The 26,075-nt window shown below is 40.5% G+C and overlaps 1 protein-coding gene and 1 non-coding gene across 5 annotated transcripts in view; both read right to left on the bottom strand.

Moving 5' to 3' along the window:
- The window catches only part of RALGPS2 (Ral GEF with PH domain and SH3 binding motif 2), a 161,711-nt gene extending 138,401 nt beyond the window's left edge, over positions 1–23,310 (bottom strand). For all 4 annotated transcript variants that reach the window (XM_084977768.1, XM_084977769.1, XM_021063727.2 and 1 more), the window contains exon 1: positions 23,190–23,310. The gene's annotated coding sequence lies outside the window, so the exon portion shown is untranslated. The remainder of the gene's footprint in view (positions 1–23,189) is intronic.
- On the bottom strand, positions 14,887–14,993 carry LOC146400158 (U6 spliceosomal RNA). The gene has a single exon (XR_014816984.1). It is a non-coding gene; the product is annotated as a U6 spliceosomal RNA (small nuclear RNA).
- Positions 23,311–26,075: the final 2,765 nt, after the last annotated feature.

Below are 26,075 nucleotides of genomic sequence, written 5' to 3'. Positions count from 1 at the left end.
TCGGAGACATAAAAAACAAACTTACGGTTACCAAAGGGAAAAGAGAGGTAGAGGGATAAATACAGGAGTTTGGGATGAACAGATACATACTACTCTAAATAAAATAAACGACAAAGACCTACTACATGAAACGGGGATTCAATTATAACTAGACCACAGTTCTAATAACCTGTAATGGAAAAGAATCTGATACACACACACACGCACATATAAAATAAAACTGAATCACTTGGCTGCACATGTGAAACTAACACAACACTGCAGATCAACTATAGTGCCATAAAAAGTTGTTCTGAAAACAAAAAACAAGCAAGCAAATAAACAAACAAAACCCATGTTGTGAACAGAAGTGCCATCATCCAGGCTTTGTTGTTGCATTTGCAGAGCACAGGTAGGGCAGATGCAGCCTAATGCTTCAGGACCACGGGATTGTTCAAATGGTAGATGAGCTCTGTGGCTTCAACTTAAAGTTCCCAGATGCATGAGGCCCTAACAACAGAGTCAGCCTGTCCTTTGAAGCTTTGAAGCCAGGCAACGACTTCTCTAGATTTCTTAGCTCCTAGATGGCATCTTCTCCCAACTGAAAGCTATTTCCTCTACATTGAAAATCTGCTGTTTGGTGTAGCCACCTTCATCAACGATCTGAGCTAGATCTTCTGGAGAACATACTGCAGCTTCTACATCAACACTTGCTGCTTCACTTCGCACTTTTATGTTATGGAGATGGCTTCTTCCTTAAACCTCATGAACCAACCTCTGCTAAGCTTCAAACGTCTCTTCTGCAGCTTCTTCACCTCTCCCAGTCTTCAAAGAACTGAAGAAAGTTAGAGCCTTGCCCTCGATCAGGCTTTGGCTGAACATTTGATCTTCTGTCCAGGGCGCTCAAACTTTCTCCATTGTGAGCAATAATGCTGTTTTGTTTTATCATTCATGTGTTCACTGAGTAGTACTTTCAATTTCCTTCGGGAACTTCTGTGCCTTCATAACTCAGCTAAATGTTTGGCCAAGAGACCTAGCTTTCAGCCTGCCTCGGCTTTCAACATGCCTTCCACACTAAGCTTAATCATTTCTAACTTTTGATTTAAAGCAAAAGACATGTGACTCTTCCTTCCCCTTGAACATTTATTTAAAGGCCACTGTAGGGTTATTAACTGGCCTCATTTCAATACCCCATTTTGGATAAGGAGGGCCCCAAGAGAGAGATGGGCAGAGAAGGGGGAGTGGGGGGCAGACAATGACCAGTTGGTAGAACAGTCCGAACAAACACAACAGTTATTAAGTTCACTCTTACATGGGTAAGGTTCATGGCGCCCCCCCCCCCAAATTACAACAGTAACATCAAAGATCACTGATCATAACAAATATAATAATGAAAATCTTGACATATGGTGAGAATTACTACCAAAATATGACCCAGAAAGCTCATCTCATTTTTTACAGATGTAGAATGAGAAGAGTTAAACAACCTGCCGAAGGTCGCACAGCTGGTGTAAGAAAGAGCCAGAATTCTATCAAAACCCTGACACCAAAGCCTGTACTCTTTCTTCGGGGAAAAACAAAACAAAACAAAAAAACTGGATGTGGTCTCAAGAAGAAGAAGTTGTAGAGAAATAGAAGAGTACCTACAGAGCCAGAAAGCAGAATCTTCAATCTCATATTCAATCCTTCTCTCACCATGTGGCTTCTTCCTTAGAGTTTTCCGCATCTCTCCTCACAGATGTCCTGTTCTTTTCCGGTTTCCAACCGGATTCCCCAACTCCTCTCTCATTTCTGCAACTCACAGCTTCTGCTGATACTTACTTTTCAGCCTCTTCAACTTGGGTTTTATAGAATTCTACACTAATGTATCATTCCAGCTTCAGCTCCTATGGCTCAACAGCAAATCAACTCCATATTTCCTACAAATGGCTGCAATTTTCCCCACCCACAATCCTAGGGTGTTAGCTGGTTTACAGATTAGTGGCTCTTAGGTCAAGTGCCCACTCCTGGGCCAACCAGGTGCAATGAGGTCTGTTTCTCCGCAATGTACTGTGGAAAAAGTAGATTTCCTTCTAAGGAAATGTAGGCACACCAGAATTATAAAACCCATGTCTAGGACACTGAGTCAGCTAAGACACCTTTAATCTGGGGCTCAAAAATCTTGTCAGTATTTTTCATCTATTTAGTTATAGTAATTAAGCAGTTATAACTACAAATTTTGGTTGTTATTAAGCAGATCATATAATTTACAGTGTCGTACAAGTAAGACACGGACACAGCTTCAGCTATTGTTAAGTCAAGGGTGGCCAATATAATTCAACAATATTACGAATGTCATTATATCAATGTCATCTATCATTTTCAACTCTGCTCAGAGACAGAAGTAGTATAAACATCAATAACCCTAACCATTCCTATAGCTACACCTGTTGAGCCACAACGAACTGAGGCAGATGAGGGGGTCAGATGGTGTTGACACTATTACTACAGCCAATTCACAGCTGCCCACACTGTTTAAACAAGAACAGCAGAGACGCTTCAACAAAACTGCTAGTTCCCTTAAGTTCAAACCTTCAAAACTGTATCCCTAAAAATCTTTTTGCAGATGAGTTCTACCATATACCTTTTGGCTTTTCTTACTGACAGAGGAAAGCTCTGAGTTGAAAACCTTCTGCCACATAATTAGCTAAGACCAAGTAACAGGGACAGAGAGGAAAAAGTAGAGAGAAAACTTATTAATGCTGCTTTCCTAGCAATAGTGTTTTAAGCCTTCTTGTTGTGAAGATTATCTAATACATATCAAAGTAGAAACCCCTCTCCCTTTTGATTTTTTTTAAAGAAGACTGGTTATAGGGAATTTCCTGGTGACCCAGCAGTTAAGGATTTGGCATTGCCACTGCTATGGCTCGGGTTCAACCCCTGGCCTGGGTACTTCTGCATGCCACCGGTGTGCCCCTATGCTGCAGCTGTGGTAATGCCAGATCTTTTTTTTGGTCTTTTTTTGTTGTTGTTGTTGTTGTTATTTCTTGGGCTGCTCCCGCGGCATATGGAGGTTCCCAGGCCAGGGGTCGAATCGGAGCTGTAGCCACCGGCCTACGCCAGAGCCACAGCAACGCAGGATCCGAGCCGCGTCTGCAACCTACACCACAGCTCACGGCAACGCCGGATCCTTAACCCACTGAGCAAGGGCAGGGACCGAACCCGCAACCTCATGGTTCCTAGTCGGATTCGTTAACCACTGCGCCACGACGGGAACTCCTTTTTTTTTTTTTTTTTTTTTTTTTTTTTTTTGTAATGCCAGATCTTTTAACCTACTGTGCCAGGCCGGGGACCAAACCTACACCTTTGCAGCACCGGAGCCACTACAGTCAGATTCTTAACCCACTGCACCATGACGGGAACGCCCTTCATATACTTTACTTTTAAGGACTGAATAATCTGGTCTCATTTTATCAAATTATTCTCCCCCACCCCCCCAAAAAACCCTTCAATCCAAAGCATGACAAAAAAGACTAACTCCTGACGCTTCATCTTCAGTAAAGTTGTTCCCAAATACGTGCGTCACCTTAATGAAACACATTCCTTAAGGGCCATTCCTGCCCTCACTGAGCATCCCTCCTCTCCTGCAAGCTGCTCTCTCATCTGACACAGAACTACATCCGACCTTACATTATTTACTGTGGTTTCACATGTAAGATTTCATCTCTCATCAAGACAGTGTAAACAAGAAGTGCAAAATCTAAGGCTTACTCTTCTCTGCTAAGATTCACAAGTACTGGGCTCACAGAAAACATTCAAAAATGTTTGTTGACAAAAAGAAGCAAGTCAAAAGCAGAGTTTCTTATTCAAGGATAGATAGCCTCAAAACATTTCTCTTTTAACAGACTTACCCCTGTACTCTCAGCCTTAAGAGACAGGATGCGAACCACACAAACTTACAAACAATATATCCACAAAATTCAAACTGCAAAAGAAAAGCAGCAGAAGTCATCCTAGTGATAATTAATAACAGCTATGTCAATCCACTCTAAAATACATGCTAATCCCCTACCTACAAAAGCTATGAAGATGTCAGCACATTCACAGAAGAGCAGCTTAAGAGCAGCTAAAGAGAAAACATATAGAGGGAGTGCCTGCTGTGGCTCGGCAAGTCAAGAACCCAGCTATTACCCATGAGGATGCAGGTCTGGTCCCTGGCCTTGCTCAGTGGGTGAAGAATCCAGCGCTGCCGTAAACTGGGGTGTAGGTCACAGATGTGGCTCAGATCCCGTGTTGCTGTGGCTGCGGCACAGGCTGGCAGGGGCAGCTCTGATTCTACCCCTAGCCTGCTAATCCCTATATGCTGCAGGTGCAGCCCTGAAAAAGGAAACAAACAAACAAACAAAACCAAAAGAAAGAAAACATACAGATTTGTCATGTAAGCAAATTCCAGGAAAGTTCTAGTCACACCCAGAGAAGTCTAAATCAGAATTTGAAGAGATCTAACGAGTAATTTACTCCCGTAACCCTAGAGATCTAGAGTAACCCCAGATACAAGAGAAGCTAGGTTGTGATTAGTACACTTGATCTTCAAGGTCCTGAGAGGAGGAAGAGTGAAGACCTAATTGGGCTAAGTGCCTTGCTTACATTTTCTCATTTAATCCGTACAGTGATCCGATGAGAACACATTCTTATACCCATTTTACAAATAGGGAAGCTGAATGTTAAGGAAATTAAGTAACCTGCCCAGATTCACACAAACTTAAAGCACAAGATTAAAACTATCACCTATGTTGCAAAATATTATTTTAAATTTAATTAATATTTTTAAACTAGTTATTTGACTGGTTCTAAGAATACTCAGATGCATTATTTAAGGCAATAAATAATCACAATTTTAATATTCACAATCTTTTTATTGCTAATGAAAATATATATTTAATAGAAAATTCAACTGATAATTTTTAGACTAGACCCAATCAAAATGCATAGTCATATTAATGTTTCTCAATCACATCTGAATATATCATCCCTTCCTTGTTCAAAAAACTGTTAGCAGTACAACTAGAGATGATCATACCAAGTGAAGTCAGAAAGAGAAAGACAAAAGCCGTATGATATAACTTATGCGAACTCTCAAAATACGACACAAATGAATTTATCTACAAAACAGAAACAGACTCACAGATACAGAGAAGAGACTTGTGGTTGCCAAAGGGGATGGGAAAAGGACTAGGATAGATGCAAACTGTAACATTTAAAATGGATAAATATGGTCCTACTCTATAGCACAGGGAACTGTATCCAATCTCCTGGGACAGCCCATGATGGAAAATAATAGTTTATAAAAATGTATACATGTGTATGACGGAGTCACTTGGCTGTACAGCAGAAGGTGACACATTGTAAACCAACTGTACTTTAAAAAGTACGTGAAAAAAGCTGTTAGTGCATTTAATTTTATGACAACTGGCTAAACATTTGGATAAAAAGACAAAAATGAGATCTTACATTAAAATAAATAGGATGAGTTAAAGATGAAAAACATTTAAGGCATAAAAATACAGAAGTAAACATAGGTGAATTTTTGTTTTTAATGTTGGCATAGGAAAGTCTTTCTAGAACTGACGATGGAAACAGAAACAGCAGAAAAGACTGATCTGACTCAAGAAAACATAAGACATACATAGACAGTAAAACATACATTTCCTCAATTCTAGGATGAATATTTCCTCACCTTTTACATCTCTGAAATCAGATAACTTTTTTTTTCTTCTGCTTTTTAAGGCTGCCCCTGCAGCATATGGAAGTTTCCAGGCTAGGGGTCTAATTGGAGCTACAGCTGCCAGCCTATGCCACAGCCACAGCAACTTGGAATCCAAGCCCTGCCTGTGACCTACACCATAGCTCGTGACGACGCCAGATCCTTAACCCACTGAGCGAGGCCAGGGATCGAACCCGCAGCCTCATGGTTCCTAGTCAGATTCGTTAACCACTGCGCCACGACAGGAACTCCCAGGTATCTCTTAAAACTAACAGAGCGCCATGGTTTAACTGACAGTCATATTTCTACCCTTAATTAGACATTAAAAAGTATATCTCCAAATTAAAGCCAATTTAGACTTATTAAAATACTCTTAAGTTAGGTGACAAAGAATAGGGAAAAGATCCACAACAAGCAACAAAAACAATAGTCTTCGTACACAAAGAGCTCTTATATGTTATACTAATGTTAAATAATGGGGTGCTTCAACTGCCCTGATTATATTTCATTCTTAAGTTAGGGATCAATTTATTAATCTTTATGCATTTTTTTGTTAATCTAATTTATTTCTTCAAGACTCAGCAATAAGAATATGTAGAAAAGATATGAAAAGAGAGTAAAAGATATGAAAAGAAAATTGTAGCACAGGAGTTCCCATCGTGGCTAGTGGTTAACGAACCTGACTAGTATCCATGAGGATGCAGGTTCAATCCCTGGCCTTGCTCAGTGGATTAAAGATCTGGCATTGCCATGAGCTGTGGTGTAGGTCACAGATGCACGATGGATCTGGTGGTGGCTGTGGCTGTGGCTGTGGCATAGGCCGCAGCTACAGCTCTGATTTGACCCCCTAGCCTGGGAACTCCATATCCCACGAGTGTGGCCCTAAAAACCCAAAAAAAAAGAGAGAGAGAGAGAGAGAGAGAGAAAAGTGTACCATGAATGTCCAAAAACACAAAAATATAAATTTCAGTGAAAACTTAAAAAAAATGCAAATTAAAACAGGGAGAACGTATTACATAACGGATCAGTATCTATTTTTTTTTTTTTAAAGCTAATCACCAAGTCAATAAAAGTACAGAGAAACAATTACACCTCATGGGCAAGAATGCAAATATACTTAACTTCCAAACAAGCAATCCATCCTCTTTTTAGGAACTCATCAAAAGGAAATGATCAGAAAAGTATAGCAAGACCTATAAAAAAATATGTTAACCCTATAACTCTTCATAATATATAAAAGTTAGAAACAACCTATAAAATTAGAAACAACCTAAGTTTCCATCAAGAAGTTGCCTAACCCCAACATGAAGTGATTTAATGCAGCCATTAAAAACAAGGGTAAAAAGAAACTGTCTTTGGAAGTGATACAAGTATCCTTGGAAATATACGAAGACTTTTTATATGAGCTCCAGATTTTTAAAACATTTTTTTCTTTTTTTTTTCTGGCTTGATGTTTTTTAATTGAGCTATACATAAATATTAAAATGTATTTATAAATTTTTACTATGTAGACATGTAACCAGTCAAATCAAGGTATAAGAGTTTACGGTTTAAAGCTATTATGAAAAAGACTTTTTTCAGATTCCATAGCATTTGTATTGCTTCTTAATTTAGATATTTGTATTAATAGAACAAAAAAGATCAAACAACCCAGAAAAATATAATAAAGAAAAAAAGCCCTGGTATCTAACCACATGGACAGCCACCACTTTAAGATTTATGTTTTACATAACTGTAATTATGTTAAAAATGCTCTTTTTCGGGAGTTCTCGTCATGGCGCAGTGGTTAACGAATCCGACTAGGAACCATGAGGTTGCGGGTTTGGTCCCTGCCCTTGCTCAGTGGGTTGACGATCCCGCGTTGCCGTGAGCTGTGGTGTAGGTTGCAGATGCGGCTCGGATCCCGCGTTGCTATGGCTCTGGTGTAGGCCGGGGGCTACAGCTCCGATTCGACCCCTAGCCTGGGAACCTCCATATGCCGCGGCAGCGGCCCAAGAAATAGCAACAACAACAACAACAACAAAAAAAAGATAAAAGACAAAAAAAAAAAAAAAAAAAAAAGAAAAAAAAGAAAAAAAAAATGCTCTTTTTCCCCAAACAACCTCCTTTCCTTTACTTTCTTACTTCCTTCTCTCCCTCTCACACTTTACATTTGGTGTGCAACATTTTTTCCAACCTTACAAGATCCACTTGCACTCTTACACACAGAGACACAGGATTTTTGTTTTATAAAAATGGGATATGGGGAGCTCCTGTCGTGCCTCAGTGGTTAACGAATCCCACTAGGAACCATGAGGTTGTGGGTTCGATCTCTGCCCTTGCTCAGTGGGTTAAGGATCCGGCATTGCCATGAGCTGTGGTGTACGTTGCAGACATGGCTTGGATCTGGCGTTGCTGTGGCTGTGGCGAAGGCCAGCGGCTACAGCTCGCTATAGACCCCTAGCCTGGGAACCTCCATATGCCGAGGGAGTGGCTCTAGAAAAGGCAAAAAGATTTGCGTATGTTGAAACATCTTTGCGAACCTGGGATGAATCCCACCTGGTCATGGTGTACGATCTTTTTGACATGTTGGATTCAGCTGGCTAAAATTTTGTTGAGAATTTTTGTGTCTATACTCATCAAAGATATTGGCCAATAGTTTTCTTTTTTGTTGGTATCTCTGTCTGGTTTTGGAATTAGGGTGATGGCGGTGTTACACAATGTCTTTGGGAATGCTCCTTCTTCCTCAATCTTTTGAAAAAGTTTAAGGAGGATGGGCACCAAATCCTCTTTGTATGTTTGGTAGAATTCGCCTGTGAAGCCATCTGGTCCTGGGCTTTTATTTGTAGGGAGTATTTTTATGACATATTCAATTTCATTTCTAGTGCTCGGTCTGTTCAGTGGGTCTATTTCTTCTTGATTCAGTTTTGGCAGGCTCTGAGATTCTAGAAAGCTGTCCATTTCTTCCAGATTGTCAAATCTGTTGGCATATAGTTGTTCATAGTATTCTCTTATGGTTTTTTGTATTTCTGCAGTATCTGTTGTGATTTCTCCCTTTTCATTTCTAATTTTGTTTATTTGGGTTCTTTCCTCTTTTTAGCGAGTCTAGCCAGGGGTCTGTCAATTTTGTTTACCTTTTCAAAGAACCAGCTCTTGGTTTTATTAATTTTCTCTATTATTTTTTTGAATCTCTATTTTATTGATTTCCTCTTTGATCTTTATAATTTCCTTCCATCTGCTGACTTTAGGTCTCTTTTATTCTTCTTTTTCTAACTCATTTATGTGGTGGGTTAAGTTGTCAATTTGAGATCTTTTTTGAGGAAGGCATGTATTGCTACGAATTTCCTTCTGAGCACTGCTTTTGTGGCCTTCTATAGATTATGAGTGGTTGTGCCTTCATTATCGTTTATCTTGAGGTATTTTTTAATTTCCTTCTTGATTTCCTCACTGACCTATTAGGTTTTTAGTAGCATGTTGTTTATTCTCCATGTAGTAGATTTTTTCTCATTTCTTTTCCTATGGTTGATTTCTACTTTCATACCATTGTGGTCAGAGAAGATACCTGAAATAATTTCTATGCTCCTAAATTTGTTGAGGTTAGTTTTGTGCCCCAACATGTGATCGATTCTTGGGAATGCGCACTTGAGAAGAATGTGTGTTCTGATTTTTTTGGAGGTAGTGTCCTGAAGATGTCAATTAAGTCTAACTTTTCTATTGTTTCCTTTAGGATCTCTGTTGCTTTATTGGTTTTCTGTCTAGAGGATGTGTTCATTGATGTGAGTGGGGTATTAAAGTCTCCTACTGTGATTGTATTCCCATCAATTTCTCCCTTTATGTCTGTTAATATTTGTTGTATGTATCAATCAACATCATACACCACATTAACAAAAGTAAAAAACCATACGATCATCTCAATAGATGAAGAAAAAGCATCTGACAAAGTCTGACATCCATTTATGATAAAAACTCTCGCCAAAGTGGGCACAGAGGGAACATTCCTGAACATAATCAAAGCCATTTATGACAAACCCACAGCAAATACAATACTCAATGGAGAAAAACTGAAAGCCTTCTCACTCAAATCTGGAACTAGACAGGGATGCCCACTCTCACCACTGCTATTCAACATAGTTTTGGAAGGCCTAGCCACAGCAATTAGACAAACAAAAGAAATAAAAGGCATCCAAATAGGAAGAGAAGAGATAAAGCTGTCACTGTATGCAGATGACATGATACTATATCTAGAAAACACCAAGGACTCAACCCAAAAACTACCTGAACTGATCAACAAATTCAGCAAAGTAGCAGGATATAAGATTAACATTCAGAAATCCGTTGCATTTCTGAATACTAACACTGAAATATTAGAAAAGGAATATGAAAATACAATACCTTTTAAAATTGCACCCCAAAAAATCAAATACCTCAGAATACACCTGACCAAGGAGGTAAAGGACTTATATGCTGAGAACTATAAAACATTAATCAAGGAAATTAAAGACATAAAAAAATGGAAAGATATTCCGGGTTCCTGAATTGGAAAAATTAATATTGTAAAAATGGCCATACTACCCAAAGCAATCTACAGATTCAATGCAATCCCTATCAAATTACCCATGACATTTTTCACAGAACTAGAACAAACAATCCAAAAATTTATATGGAACCACAAAAGACCTAGAATTGCCAAAGCAATCCTGAAAAACAAAAACCAAGCAGGAGGCATAACTCTCCCAGACTTCAAGCAATATTACAAAGCCACAGTCATCAAAACACTGTGGTACTGGTATCAAAACAGACAGACCAACTAAGGGAACAGAATAGAGAACCCAGAAATAAACCCTGACACCTATGGTCAATTAATCTTTGACAAAGGAAGCAAGAGCATAAAATGGGAAAAAGAAAGTCTATTCAGCAAGAATTGTTGGGAAAACTAGACAGCTGCATGCAAATCAATGAAACTAGAACACACCCTCTGGAGTTCCTGTCGTGGTTCAGTGGTTAACAAATCCAACTAGGAACCATGAGGTTGTGGGTTCAATCCCTGGCCTTAATGAGTGGGTTTAGGATCCGGCGTTGCCGTGAGCAGTGGCGTAGGTCGCAGACGTGGCTCGGATCCTGCACTGATGTAGCTCTGGCATGGACCAGTAGCTACAGCTCTGACTGGACCCCTAGCCTGGGAACCTCCATGTGCCATGGGAGCGGCACTAGGAAAGGCAAAAAGACAAAAAAAAAAAAAAAAAAAAAAAAAGAACACACCCTCACACCATGCACAGAAATAAACTCAAAACGGCTGAAAGACTTAAATATAAAACAAGACACCATCGAACTCCTGGAAGAGAACACAGGCAAACATTCTCTGACATCAACCTCATGAATATCTTCTCAGGGCATTCTCCCAAGGCAAAAGAAGTAAGAGCAAAAATAAAGCAATGGGACCTAATCAAACTGACAAGCTTTTGCACAGCAAAGGAAATCAAAAGAAAACAAAAAGACAACCCACAGAATGGGTGAAAATCTTTGCAAATCAATCAACTGACAAGGGATTAATCTCCAAAATTTATAAACACCTTCTGTAGCTCAATACCAAAAAACAAACAACCCCATCCAAAAATGGGCAGAAGATCTAAACAGACAGCTCTCCAAAGAAGACATACAGATGGCCAAGAAACACACGAAAAGATGTTCAACATCACTCATTATTAGAGAAACGCCAATCAAAACCACTATGAGGTACCACCTTACACCAGCTAGAATGGTCATCATCAAAAAGACTACAAACAATAAGTGCTGGAGAGGGTGTGGAGAAAAAGGAACCCTATTACACTGTTGGTGGGATTGTCAACTGGTGCAACCACTGTGGAAAACAGTGTGGAGATTCCTCAGAAAACTCAAAATAGAACTACCCTTTGATCCAGCAATCCTACTCCTGGGGCATCTATCCAGAGAAAACCATGACTCGAAAAGACACACTGTACTCCGATGTTCACTGCAGTGCTATTTTCAATAGCCAAGACATGGAAACAACCTAAATGTCCATCGACAGAGGAGTGGATCAAGAAGATGAGGTACATACACACAATGGAATATTACTCAGCCATTTAAAGGAATGAAATACCGGCATTTTTCGCAACATGGATGGACCTAGAAACTATAATGAATTCTGTCAGACATGAGACACTAACATCAAATGCATATACGGACAAAACGTTCCTTAAAAAAAGACACATGCCACCTGCATGTTCATTGCAGCTCTGTTCACAACAGCCAAGTGCTAGAAACAACCCAAATGTCCATCGATAAATGATTGGATTAGGAAGATGTGGTATATACACACAATGGAATACTACTCAGCCATAAAAAAGAATGACATAATGCCATTTGCAGCAACATGGATGGAACTAGAGACTCTCATACTGAGTGAAATAAGTCAGAAAGATAGATACCATATGATATCACTTACAACTGGAATCTAATACATAGCACAAATGAATGTTTCCACCGAAAAGAAAATCACAGACTTGGAGAATAGACTTGTGGCTGCCCAGGGGGAGAGGGAGGGAGTGGGAGGGATCAAGAGTCTGGAGTTAATGGATGCAAACTATTGCTCTTGTAATGGATTTATAATGAGATCCTGCTGTGTAGCATTGAGAACTATGTCTAGATACTTGCATTGCAACACAACAATGGGAGGAAATAGTATGTATACATGTATGTGTAACTTGGTCCCTATGCTGTACAGCAGAAAAAAATAAAAAGGCAAAAAGACAAAAAGTTATATATTCCTCAGTATCTTGCTTTTCTCAAATATAGTGGCAATGTTCCCACATCACCAATTATTTTTGCAATGTCTTGTTTTTTTTAAACACCTTTGAGATGTAATTCACATACCACACAATTCACCCATTTACAGTACACAATTTTAATGGTATGTACAACCATCAGTACAGTCAATTTTAAATCATTTTTATCTTAAAAAGAAACCCTCTTTTTTTTTTTTTTGTCTTTTTTTTGCCTTTTCTAGGGCCACTCCCGCAGCATATGGAGGTTCCCAGGCTAGGGGTCTAATCAGAGCTGTAGCCGCTGGCCTACGCCAAAGCCACAGCAATGCAGGATCCGAGCCTCGTCTGCAACCTACACCACAGCTCACGGCAACGCCGGATCCTTAACCCACCGAGCGAGGCCAGGGACAGAACCTGCCCTAGTCTGAATCGTTAACCACTGCGCCACGACGGGAACTCCAGAAACCCTCTTATCTTTAGACCTCCTCATTCCCCACCTCCAACCTTAAGCAAACCACTAATCTTTCTGACTCCACGAAATTTCCCTGTTTGGCATATTTCACAAGAATGGAGTCATAGAATATGTAGCCTTTTGTGACTGCTTCTTTCACCTAGCATAATGTTTCAAAGATTTACTGATAATGAACCATTTATCAGTACTTTACCCCTTTTAAGGGCTAAATAACAATCCACTGTACGGGTATACCATATTTTGTTTATCCACTTGTTGGGTGATGGACATTTGGGCTGTTTCCGGGTTTTTTTTGCCTACAATGAATAATGCTGTCATAAACATCTGTGAACAATTTTTTGTGGGGACAGGTTTTCATCTCTCTTGGGCATATACCTAGGAAAGGCACTGCTGGGGTCACGTGGTAACTCTCTGTTTAATCATCTTGAAGAACCGCCATGCTATTTTCCAAAGTACCTGTGTAATTTTACATTCCTATTAGTGTATCAGGGATCCAATTTCTCAACATCCTCATCTGCACTTGCCATCATCTAACTTTTTGATTCCAGCCATTCTGGTAGCATGAAGAGGTGTCTCATTGCAGTCTGATTTCATTTCCCTAACGGCTAATGATGCTGAGCATTTTTTCATGTTACTTACTGTTTATCTTCTTTGAGAACTGCCTATCCAGATCCTCTGTCCATTTTTAAACTGGGTTGTCTTTTTATTACTGAGTTGAACAGTTGTTCTCAATATATTGTGAATGCACATTTTTTACCAGATAACTTGATTTGCAAATATTTTTTCGTGTTATGCGGATTATCTTTTCACTTTCTTCATGGTTTCCTTTCAAGCAGAAGTTTTAAATTTTGATGAAATATAATTTATCTCATTTTTGTTTTGTTGTTTCTGGTTTTGGTGCCGTATCTAAGGTCACAAAAATCTGCCTATTCCAAGGTCATGAAAATTTATCCCTATGTTTCTTCTCAAATCCTTGTCTTCTGATGTGCATATATATTGATTTCTACTGGTCTCTACCAAGAAGTGAAATGGATGGATCACAGGGCATACACATGCAGAGCTTTAACAGATGCTGATGAAGAATTTTCCAAAGAGTTTGTTTCAACTTTCGAACCCACCTGACATGGATGCGTGTCCCAAGTGCTTTACATTCTTATTAACACTGAGTAGTTTCAGACTTTTTCATTAACACCATTTCTGGTAGGTATGCAGGGGTATCACAAAATCGTTTTAACCTGCAATTCTCTGAAACTTATGCCTGAGTACCTTTTCACCTTGGCCACATGGATAATTCATTTTATAAATGCCTGTTTCAGTCTTTTGCCGGTTTGCTTTAAAATTGGTTGCCAGTATATTTTTTTGGCTTGTATAATTTTTGTGCGCTTTGGATACAACTCCTCTGTCATACGGTATGTACTGTGGACACTTTCTCCACTGTGTCACTTGCCTTTTCACTCTTTTAATAGTATCCTTTTGGAGTTCCCGTCGTGGCGCAGTGGTTAACGAATCCCACTAGGAACCATGAGGTTGCAGGTTCCGTCCCTGCCCTTGCTCAGTGGGTTAACGATCCGGCGTTGCCGTGAGCTGTGGTGTAGGTCGCAGACGCGGCTCGGATCCTGCGTTGCTGTGGCTCTGGCATAGGCCGGTGGCTACAGCTCCGATTCGACCCCTAGCCTGGGAACCTCCATATGCCGCGGGAGCGGCCCAAGAAATAGCAACAACAACAACAAAAGACAAAAAATTAAAAAAAATAAAAAAAATAAATAAATAAAAAAAATAGTATCCTTTGATGAACAGAAGTTCTTATTTTTTTAAATTTTTTATTAGAGTATAGTTGATTTACAATTTGTGCCCATTTCTGCTGTACGGCAAAATGACCCAGTCATACATATATATATATATACACATTCCTTTTCTTGTATCATCTTCCAAAAAATATGGGACACTTCACGACTTTGCATGTCAACCTTGAACAGGGGCCATGCAGATCTTCTCTGTATGGTTCCAGTTTTAGCGTATGTGCTGCTGTAGTGAGCACCAGAAGGTCTTATTTGCTGAAGAACAATTTATCGATCATTTTTTTCTGGCACTTCCTGTGTCCTCTTTTTTTAAAAAAACCTTGGCGTTCCTGTCGTGGCACAGCAGAAACGAATCTGACTAGGAACCATGAGGTTTCGGGTTCGATCCCTGGCCTCGCTCAGTGGGTTAAGGATCCGGCACTGCCGTGAGCTGTGGTGTAGGCCGGCAGCTGTAGCTCTGATTTGATCCCTAGACTGAGAACCTGCATATACCGCAAGTGCGGCCCTAAAAAAGACCAAAGACAAAAAAATAAAAAATAACAAAATTAATCACAAAAACCTCTATTAACACGGAGTCGTGGAGATTTTTTGTTTTCTTACAGAAATTTTATGTTTCACCTCTGACATTACATCTCCAGTTCCTTCAAGGAGCGCATAATCCTAATGCTGCAAAACTATGTCGGAGAAGAGGGAGCTCCCTTTTGTCCCAGCGGTGAAGGATTCAGAGCTGTCACTGATTTGGCTCCTGTCACTGCTGTGACATGGGTTCAATCCCTGGCCAGGGAATTCCCACATGCTGCAGGCATGGCCAAAACCAAACAAATAAACAAACCATTTCAGAGAAGAGGAGAGAAGGGAAAGCTTCACAAGTCAATTTATGAAGCCAGTATAACTTTGAAGTCATAATACACACATATAAATCTTTGATAAATGTATCTATTGATAAAAGTAAATTAAGAAAAAAATTCTAAAGCAGTGGCAAATCAAGTTCAGCAGTTAGAGGGGGAAAAGCCTAAAGCAACACAGCTACATAGGGTTGGATCCAATAATGCAAACAGAAGAAAATCTATTAATGAAATAATCCTATTAGCAGATTAGTACAGAAAATAATACCACCTCCACCAATACAGAAAAAGCCTATGGTGAGATTCAATACTTATTTATGATATTAAAGGAAAAAACATAAAACTAAGGTTAGAAGGTATTTCTTAATCTTTTAGTTATATTACCAAAAACTTACAGTAAGGTGGGAGAAATATGAAGATTGGTAAAACAATAGTACAAACTTTCAGTGACAAGATAAAAAAAAGTCTGAGGATCCAATGTATAATACGGTAACTAATGTTGATAATACTGTATTGCATAACTGAAATTCGCTAAAAAAGTAAAACTTAAGTGCGCTCACCAAAAAAGGAGTAACTATATGAGGTGACAGGTATATGAATTAACTCAATGGGGGGAATCCTTTCACAGTGTATACATATATGTATCAAATCATCATCTTGTATACTTTAAATAGCTTACAATTTTGTCAATTATACATCAGTAAAACCGGAAAAATACATTTAATAATATCTATTATGTTCTCTCTTCTCTGCATAATTGTCCTTTCTTGGTAAGGTCTGTGTGTGTGTGTATAATTCAGTTATGTGTCAGTTAAAATAGAAATGTAATAGAGGCAAATATTTTTGTCTCTTTGTTTAGAGCTGTATCCCCAGACCAAGGACTATTCCTGGTACACAGAAAATGCTCCTTGACTTTTTTAAAATTTCTAAATCAAAATTTGCATTTGGAAAAAAATTACAGTATTTTCTTTTGGCATTTCTCTAGAAATAAGCAGTTATATAGGCCAAATACACACATACATATGTATATAGTACTTATGTATGAAAGCAGTTCTGATGATTAATTTTAAAAACCCTGATTTAAAAAAAAGTATAGTAAGATACCATACTTAATGAAATTTTAGAAGTATTCCTATTAAAGTCAGGAATATGAAATTCAGAATCATCTATCTCTAGTGAGCCCTTAATGCTGACTGGCAGTAACACTATATTTCTCTATTCTATTCTATTTGCTTTTTCCACACTTTGATGGATGAGTATGTATTTTCTCTTGTCAAACCTCCAATACATACTCCCAAGAAAATTCTTCCTTACTCTCAGCTAATGATCTTGCTTCTTATACATTAATAGAACATCTCAGAGGAGTGCTTCCTCAGCCACCACCTTCATGTTTCTGTCCATATATTCTGCTCTCTCCCAATTCAATCCGTCTACAGATAAAACTCTCCCTACTTCTAGCAAAGGAAAGGCTAATCCTTCCACCTATGCATAGACTGGGGTCAGCAAACCATAGCCTATGGCTGCTTTCATGCTACAAACGCAAAGCTGAGTAGTACTAACAGAGACTGCATGGCCCAGAAAGCCTAGAACACGTACCATTCAGCCCTTAAAGAAAAAACTGGCTGATCCATGTGCTAGAACACCTCTCTCATCTAACATGGACACTGTCGGTTGAAAGGTCCCCTAAGTCCCAGGGCCAAGAAATGAAGATTCGCAGAAGACACAAGCAACATCAGAGACATACTGGATATACTTACTGATGACAAAGAAAAGACCTCAACAAGTACAGGTCACCCATAAATGATGAAGACTAAAGGGCATGAGACTTTTTTTGGCAACCACAAGAAGCTAGAAAATTATAGTATAATCTCTTAATGGTTTTTTTTTTTTTTAATGGCCACACCTGCACCATATGGACATTCCTGGGCCAGGGACTGAATCAGAGCCACATCTGCTAACGAGGCCCCACCTGCAGCAATGCTGGTCCTTTAACCCACTGTGCTGGACTGGGAATCGAACCTGAGCCTCTGAAGTAAACTGAGGCACTGCAGTCAGGTTCCTGACCTACTGCACCACAGTGGGAACTCCTACAATCCCTTAAATTTTGAGGGAAAATTATTTCACCTTACAATTCTCCACCCAGGCCAGCCAAATTATCAACCAGGTGTCAGGTGAGAAGAAAGTTATTTTCAGCAATATAAATATCTCAAAAATTTCACCTCCTCATACACTCTTTCTTGAAAGTTACTGAGGGATGTATTTCACCAAAACAAACAAAAGTGTAAGAAAGAGGAAGACATGGATCCAAGACCACAGGCTCTTAACACAGGGAAAAGGCAAAGAGAATTCCCAGAATCATGAAGAGAAATCACAAGCTAAAACTGAGCAGAGTGGAGAGCCGCAGTGCAGATGTAAGCAAAAGGACAGAGAGCCCTGGGATTTTTCCAATTAAAAAAAAAAAAAATCAAATGATCAATTACCTGATGTGTTTGAACATATTGAGACGGTTTCTTAAGCAAAAATTTAAGACGAATAGGAAACTAAGCAAAAACAAAAAAGAAAAAATTTAACTCCAAGAAATAAAATCATAGCACACTGCAAGGTTTAACAGAAAACATACATATTAAGTTGTAATAATGTAAACAATGAGCACTGATTTAACCAACAGCGTGATATAACTATATTAGGAGACAAAAAAAGATGAAGTTCAGGTGGCATAAGAATCTTAAAGCATAGGCTCATCTTCCACAGAAGGAAGCCAACAGATAGCTAAAATTGAACAACAAGCAAAAGCTTTAAAAATGGAAGTAAACATCAGAAAAAAACAGCTACAGGTATCAAAAATGGTTGCTCTAAGAGCAGGACCTGGGAGGCAAAGTCAAGCAGGGGAGTGGGGCTTTGCATTACAAATCTTAACAGTACAACTTTCTTTTTAAACGCACAGTTGTACTATTTAAGGTCAAAAGTTAATGTGGTTTTTTTTCAAAAAACAAAACTAGTGGTTTCTGTATTATTTAATACAAATTAATTCACTCATCCCACAAATTTTATCTGGGCATTGGGCCAGGTACTCTTCCAAGTGCTAGGAACACAGCAGCAAACAAAACTAAGTTCTTGCCCTCATGAGACTTACACCCACCGAATCAGATAATAAACAAATTAATGTATGCTATAATGTCAGATAAATCACTGCTGTTAAGAAAAATAAAGATGAGGGTAGAATGTAATGGGGATTCTATTTAAGTAGGGTTTTCAGAAAAGGGCTCTGCAAGAATCAACAAAAAAGGGAATCGACCTAAAAACGAAAATCTGTTTTGAGAAAAGGTGGTGGTCGTGTAAATAAAATAATAGAAGGCTAGCAATGAAGCTTGAGGTGAGTGCTTCATTTTAAGCCTCTCAGACTCCAGAGCCATGTATCATTCAAAAGCCAGTACCTTGGACTCACGGTGGCTCACCACAAAAGCCAGTGCCAAAGCTCTCTGTGGTGGCACGCATAAAGTGCCAGGCACCTTCAACCTAAGTCCTGTGAGCACTGCTGTCCATGCCCGAACTATACCCCTAACTAGCCGTTACTTATCAAAGCAACTCAATTCATACTCAAACTTTTTTCCTTTCCACAGAACAGGTAGATATCACACATTTCAAATTCCCGTGTTTTTAGTCCTATGGCAGAGTTAAAAGTTTTCCTAAATCGAAAGTTGCAGATGTTCATCAAGAAAGATTCCAGAATAATTCCAAGTTACCGAAATGTATCACATCCAGTCTTCATTTTCTCACTAGAGAGAAACTAAACCAACAGGAATAAGACACATTCAAAACACACAATTTAGAGGGTAATGCAATACATTCATTGTCTTCAAGAAACTTCTCTCAGGCTGAAGCAGAGTTTCAGGCTGTTTGAATTCTTTTTATTGAAAACTGAGTAACTACGAAACTGTAGCATCCAGACTGAAGTGACAGTTTTATTCGAAATACAGTTGCTGCACAATAAAAAGCTCATATTCGGAAAAGAGGATTGATTTTAATACTCAAAACACACCATTAAAAGTAATCCAAACCGGTTTGTATACAGCAAAAAGGCAATACTTTTTGATTTTAAGTCGTGTTAAAGTTTAACTTCCAAAAAGAAAACAAATTGCATTAATTAAATCTCAACCATTGGGCTTAAGGTTTAAAAGTTATTTAGATATTTCTGGAAAAGCACATCAGTAGCTGTACTGTCTGCTGAACTGAGCACTGCATGTGAATGTTCTCCGTCTACACTTTCCAGGTGGAGCATCGACTCAGTAAGAGCTACAACCCGGGTCTGGGCTCACCACTTGCTTAGGGGTGGTGTGCTAAACATCTCCAAACCCAGTTCCTCTCCTAAAACGGAGATAATAATGCCTACAGAAGGTCAATGTTAACTGTTGCAACTCCTGTAAATAAGAAGGACCAAAATATTTAAGTATCAATAATACATGTAAAAAAAGCTCTGTAAGATGCAAAAAACTACACCAATGTTTGTCGTATTTTAATTTAAAAAAACAAGCTATCACTTTTTGTCAAAATTCTGATTTTAGCGATAACAGTTGTAAGAGTCTAAGGAAGAACAACAGGACCTTGATCCACTCATACCTACAGAGCCAGAAGAACAGACTTTAAACTTAAAAAAAAAACAAAAAAAAAAAAAACACTTTAGGAGTTGCCATCGTGGCGCAGCAGAAACGAATCCGACTAGAAACCATGAGGTTGTGGGTTCGATCCCTGGCCTCACTCAGTGGGGTAAGGATCTGGCACTGCCCTGAGCTGTGGTGTAGGTTGCAGACTCAGCTCAGATCTCACATTGCTGTGGCTGTGGTGCAGGCCCACAGCTGTAGCTCCAGTTTCGACCTCTAGCCTGGGAACTTCCATATGCCACAGGTGTGGCCCTGAAAAAAGCAAAAAAAAAACAGACTCCCTTACAAACAAGTAAATGCCAAGAGAATATTCTTAGTAAACAATTCATTTAACTATAAAAACCAAAAGAATTAAGCTATTTAACCACATGTAAATTATGCATCATGTGACTTCAAGTAGACTGTTTATCTGGTGTACTTGGGAACCAGATACCCAATATACATAAATATCAATATATTTTTGAACAACTGTCTTTAAGCTTTTGTTCACTCAGTAATGATTCCCACTATTTTTAAAAGGAAAAACACAACAAATATCCTTAAACAAAAATCAGAGGAGGAGTTTTTACTTCTTACATTTTTAAACTAACCCTAAACCATGTTATCTGACAACTACTTGCCTACTTACGTTTAAGGTCCATCAGGCCACAGACCTGCCTTTTTTCTCCCACTGTATGTATCATCAACATCTAGGCAACTAACTGGTACTGAGTAGGAACTCAATACACGTATGTAGCATGAATGAATGAATGAACAAATGAGCTGGGCAAAAGCTGGACAAAAGCTTAAGTGTTTTAAGTTGCAAGAGAGCAATTTCACCTATACAGATATTCATCATTCACTACAAGTAACTACTGTCTCAACTATAACGACCTAATAATGAAAAAGACATGTACTGGGTATATAAACACACACAAATACATCACTCACCATATATAAGAAAAGTACACAAGGTAAAAAATCCATAAAGTCAGTTTTATAGTAGTTCTATTTTCTCTCAGGAGATTTTGGTCTGTTCTTCCTGATAATCAAAATATGTATCAGAAACACAGGTTGCAATCTTGATAAAACAAGTATTATCTTTGAAGTTCTGTTGTAATCTACAAGTATTTGAGCAAAATGAACAATAGTTCCAGAGTTCCACCCTGAGGAGTCAGAAAGGTCAAATTCCTTAATTAAACAAAAGGTGGAATAAATTACACTGATTTTTAAAGAGAAAAACTAAGTTTAAAATAAGTTAATTACAATTATCTGCTTGAAAAGGCATCGTATGTTCTTACATTTGATTTTTTAAGCGAATGAGTATTTTCAAAATCTCTGAAGCTAGATGATAAAACTTATGTCCACAAAACTCGAGTCAGAGGTTCTCTTTATTACAATAATACTGTCTGGATAAGTTCCTTTATAATTCTAAAGTCTACAGTAAGTTATGCAGCAGTTACAGTACCACACTTCATGATTCTACTGCACTTGTATAAGCACAGTTATCTGGATGGAACAGGCTTTTACGGCTATGATCTTTGGCTGCAGAACTAGACTGCACGGATCGAAAAGTTTCCTAAAATCCTGACGGTCATCTTCAAAGAGATCTGAACAGAATCAATTTGACGGTGAATACAAAAAACACCAAAATCAACTCATAAACACTGGTAGGAAAACAAAACTCTCTATAGCAACTAGAGTGTTGACATTTTAAAGTCCAGGGCACGTAAATGAGAGAGCTCCATTTAACTGCCGCCTGTCTTTCCTCCTTTGTGGGCTTCAACGCTGAGTATTAGATATTTCTTTTGAGGGCTTTCTTAAACAGAAATTTAGTGTTTCAATGGCCCCTCCTCCACAGCTAACCTCAGAGCCCTTTCTTCTTCCTCCTCCCTCACCCCTCCCAGTTAAAACAAATTAACATTTGTACTAAGGTACCTCCTATCAGCTCGCAGCTTCTTCCCAAACACGCCCACGTACACTGAAACTGGCCTGCGTCTACACAACACACAGCTACAGGAAAAGAGCTTTGAGGGGGGCAGGTGGGGGCATAATTTAGCTCTGCACAGGTTTACGGCTCTTTTCCAGCTACAGATATCCGCTCCTCACTCCTGGATCGGGTTTCTCCCAAATCACCTCCAAAGCATGGTGTTTATGAGCCTACTGAATCCGATACTGCAATGGAATTCCGGATATCTGCAGACAGATATCCCGGCTTTGCAAGTGTCTGGTCGGATCGTGGGCAATCTCTCCTTTTTTCAGAACGCCCGCTCCTAGCGGTACAGCTCCGACCTCGGGCAGCGCCCCGGGCCACCGCAGGACTGGCCCTTTCGAGTCCTAGCCAGGCAGGCCATTCGCGCAGCGGGCCGCCCCGCAACAGGTCACCCTGACCGCGAGAGTGCGGGTCCGCAGATAGCCAGCTGGGCAGTCCGGCTTCGGGGCGCAGCTGCCAGGGCCGGGGAGGGGGTGTGGCCCGGCTCGGCCGGTCCCCGCTCCCGCTCACCTGAACGGAGGCAGAGGCGCCTCCCGGAGCCAGGGCAGCGCTAGCGGAGGCCGGGGGCTTCCGCCACCCGGGAGAAAAAGAGGCGAGGCGGGCTCCGGGGGTCGCCATGCCCGGGGCCCCAGGACAGAGACCTGGAGCGGAGACCCCATGGCCGCCTCCTGACGCCGAGAGCGAGCCGCCAAGGGAGACGCGGCCCTGGTTCCCAGACCCCGGGCCCCCTCCTCCCTGAGCCCGAGCTCCGCAGCCCCCTCCCCGCGCCGAGGGCGAACAGCGCTGGAGCCCGCGGCCGGGAGATCAACACACCGCAGCGCCCGGGCCGCCGCCATTCCCCGCGCCGCCGCCGCCGCTGCTGCGGCTCAGCGCCGCCCGGGGGGCGCAGCGCACCCACCTTCCCTCCCCCCCGCACCGCCCTACAAGGCTCCGCACCAGGCCCGCGGCCAGAGCACCGACCTGTGCAGCCGGGGCAGACGCCTCGGACGATGGAAAGACGGCGCCGGCCTCCCGCTCCGCCGCTTTGCCGCCGCCGCCTAGGCTAGCGCTCAGCAACCCGAGCAGTCGGCGTCTCTCATTCAGCGCCCGCAGCCGCCGCGGCCGCTCGGGGGAGGGGAGTGAGCTGGATCCACCCCGTCCGCGCCGAGGGTGGGGGAGGAGAGCGGACCGGGCGGGGGCGTGCGCCGAGAGGGCGGGGCGGAGCCGCGCTCGCGCACCAACCGGGCGCGCTCGCGCGGGCCCCGAACGCAGCGGCCGGCGGGGTCTTCCCCGCGCGCGCCCCCGCCAGCGGCGCTTCTGCCGGGCCGAGCCCAACTGCCGCCGGGGGCCGGCGGCCGCGGCGCGCGCCTACAGCCGCAGTCCCTCCGCCCTGCGCGCGTGGGAGGGAGGGGCCGCTCCCGGCCAAACGAGGGGGCGGGGAAGGGTGGGAGGACCGACAGGTGGGGGCCCCCGCCGCAGCCCCGCCACCCGCGCCTCCACGGTGAAATCCGCTGTGGTGTCCGTCGCTTCAGCGCCACCACCTCACCTTTAAGGCCAGAGAACAAAGTCTGCAAACACTCGGTCCCTAGATCGAATATCCTGCCCGCGTCAGCGGTGTTTTTAGAAGTCGCTGCGCGCAAGTGAGGGGGTTCCAAAGGTGAAGACCCCACTGCCGTCACAAATTAGGGTGATCAATACTTTGACACAGTAAGATTCGAGAGGTGTTAGAAATAGGCCTTTGAGTGATGCCCTTGGCTTAAGAGCAAATGGCAGAAATTTGGCATCCCTTGGGTCTCAGATTGATGAGTTCCAGGTGAGCAGAATTTTCTCGTTCGGTGCAAGAACAAGATTCTGAAATTTTAACGCTTTCCTGTGAATGAAAAAGGGATGAATTTGGTTAAACAGTGGAAGGGTGTTGTTTCGGAGGATGCACTATTTGGGGTGGCCTACTTAAAATTAGCACCATTTGATGCAGTGTGACTATAAATGGAAGGTTTTAAGTGAGCCACCTTTGTACACGCTATCATTAGACCATTTGAAAATGGATGATTATTTGATGATCTGCAGCTCTTTCTCCAGGCAATGGGCAGTAGAATGCGGAAGGAATACTGTGTACCAGCATGGGGCATAAAACATGAAAGGGCTAAAATTGTTCCCATTTCGTTTCTTTCCTCTCTTTAATAACCACCAAACAGAACTGATTAATCCTGTGTCTTGAAGAATGCTGATTATTTCCTCCTTTGCCTTGTGTCACAGCTCTTTAGTTAGGGAAGCTAGAATGCCCTTCAACCCCTTTCTCTCAAATAGAGTTAGTTCTTTAAAGCCCCTCACCTTCCCCACCTTACACCTGAAGGTAAGTTAAAAAACAGAAACAAAGAGGGGTAAAGTTCATTGTTTTTCATTTTAATTTCATTTACTTTCAAAGGAAGTCTTGAATCGTGCTGAAATCACTGGGAGAAGTAGAGAAACCAAAAGAAGAAGAAGAAAAAAACTTTTAAATGAGAAAAGACCCCAAATAAAGGGGTGTGGTTGGGTGGGGCAGACTATTGGTGAAAAAGGAAAAGGGGGAAATGAGTAATGTATATAGGAAGTTTTCCCATAGATGTTAATTGCTTCAAGTCCCAAAGAAACAACAGGCGAACAGAATTAGCACTTGGAGGGAAAATCCTTCCAGCTGGGTAACTCAGGTTGAGTAAAAGTTTAATCTTTTTAAAGTGTTAGTAAGAAATTTAGGAAAAAGTGGTTGGTTGTGTGCCCACAGGAATACATACAACAATTATATGTATGTTATAAATATATACATATACATACATACATATCCCAATATCACTGCTTTTAAAAACTAGGAAAACTGAGGAACAACAGGGAATTCTGTCTTGTATAAATGTCTTAACAATGACTTTAAACTTGAATTAGGGTTTCGTAAAAACAAATGAGCCTGTGTTCCTACATCTGCCAGTAATTTTCACAGTTTACTGTAAGAGCAATGAAGTTTTCATTTGGACTCTAAAAAGCCATGTGACTCATGAAGCTAGGCCATGGATATAGTAAACTCTTATATATACTAGATTTCTGAGTTTGGAATAATTACTCAGAATCTGTTTCTCATTGATAACCTATAAAATAATACTTTTATTAACCTTTAGAGTTGCATTAAGTTCAAATTTCAGAACTTGGTAGGATTTGTGTATAAAAACAGAGAAAAAAGTTCATTCTCAGTGTCTTTTTTTTTTTGGTTAGAGCTTGGGAATTATTTTAGAAAGCCAGGGTCCCTTTCTACTCATTGATATATAAATGAAAACAATGACTTTTTACACCCAAAGAGGACTAGCAGCAAGTTTTCTTTACCAGAGCATCTTTTATCACGGTTAAATTTTGTAACTTGCTTTATGTATTCCATTTGCTTTTGCCAAATCGAGAAATATGCAAAACCTTCGTATAACAATAAGTACTAATGTATAAAATAGAAATGCCATTATATAAAATACAAATCAATACGAATTCAATATGCTTAAAAGTAGTTTCAAAAGAATCACCATTATGTAACAGTTTTATTACTATCCATCAATATTATTTCCAAGAGCTAAGCCAAGGAACTAATTTAGATCTAGAACAAGCAGTTTCAAAGAGAGGAGACCACCACTGCAAAAATACAAATCAACAAACAACTCATCTTATTACAGTTGTCAAAATAAAATTGAACTGGCGTGGTAAGAAAGCTTATTATTTCAGTAACAACCTATTCTATTACTATCAACAGAATTTCACTGATACTATATATTATTTTTCTAAGCTTTCGTCTTTTTTCAAATATACATATTGCCTGGACATTTTGAAAAAATCTTACATTTTCTGATTGAAAATACA

The sequence above is a fragment of the Sus scrofa genome, chromosome 9 (genome assembly GCF_054392235.1).
Source record: "Sus scrofa isolate SSC_HxYL_T2T_F1_AM1 chromosome 9, Sscrofa_HxYL_maternal_Yorkshire_Landrace_v2.0, whole genome shotgun sequence".
NCBI classification, from domain to species: domain Eukaryota; kingdom Metazoa; phylum Chordata; class Mammalia; order Artiodactyla; family Suidae; genus Sus; species Sus scrofa.
This window is presented reverse-complemented; position numbering and strand designations above follow the sequence as displayed.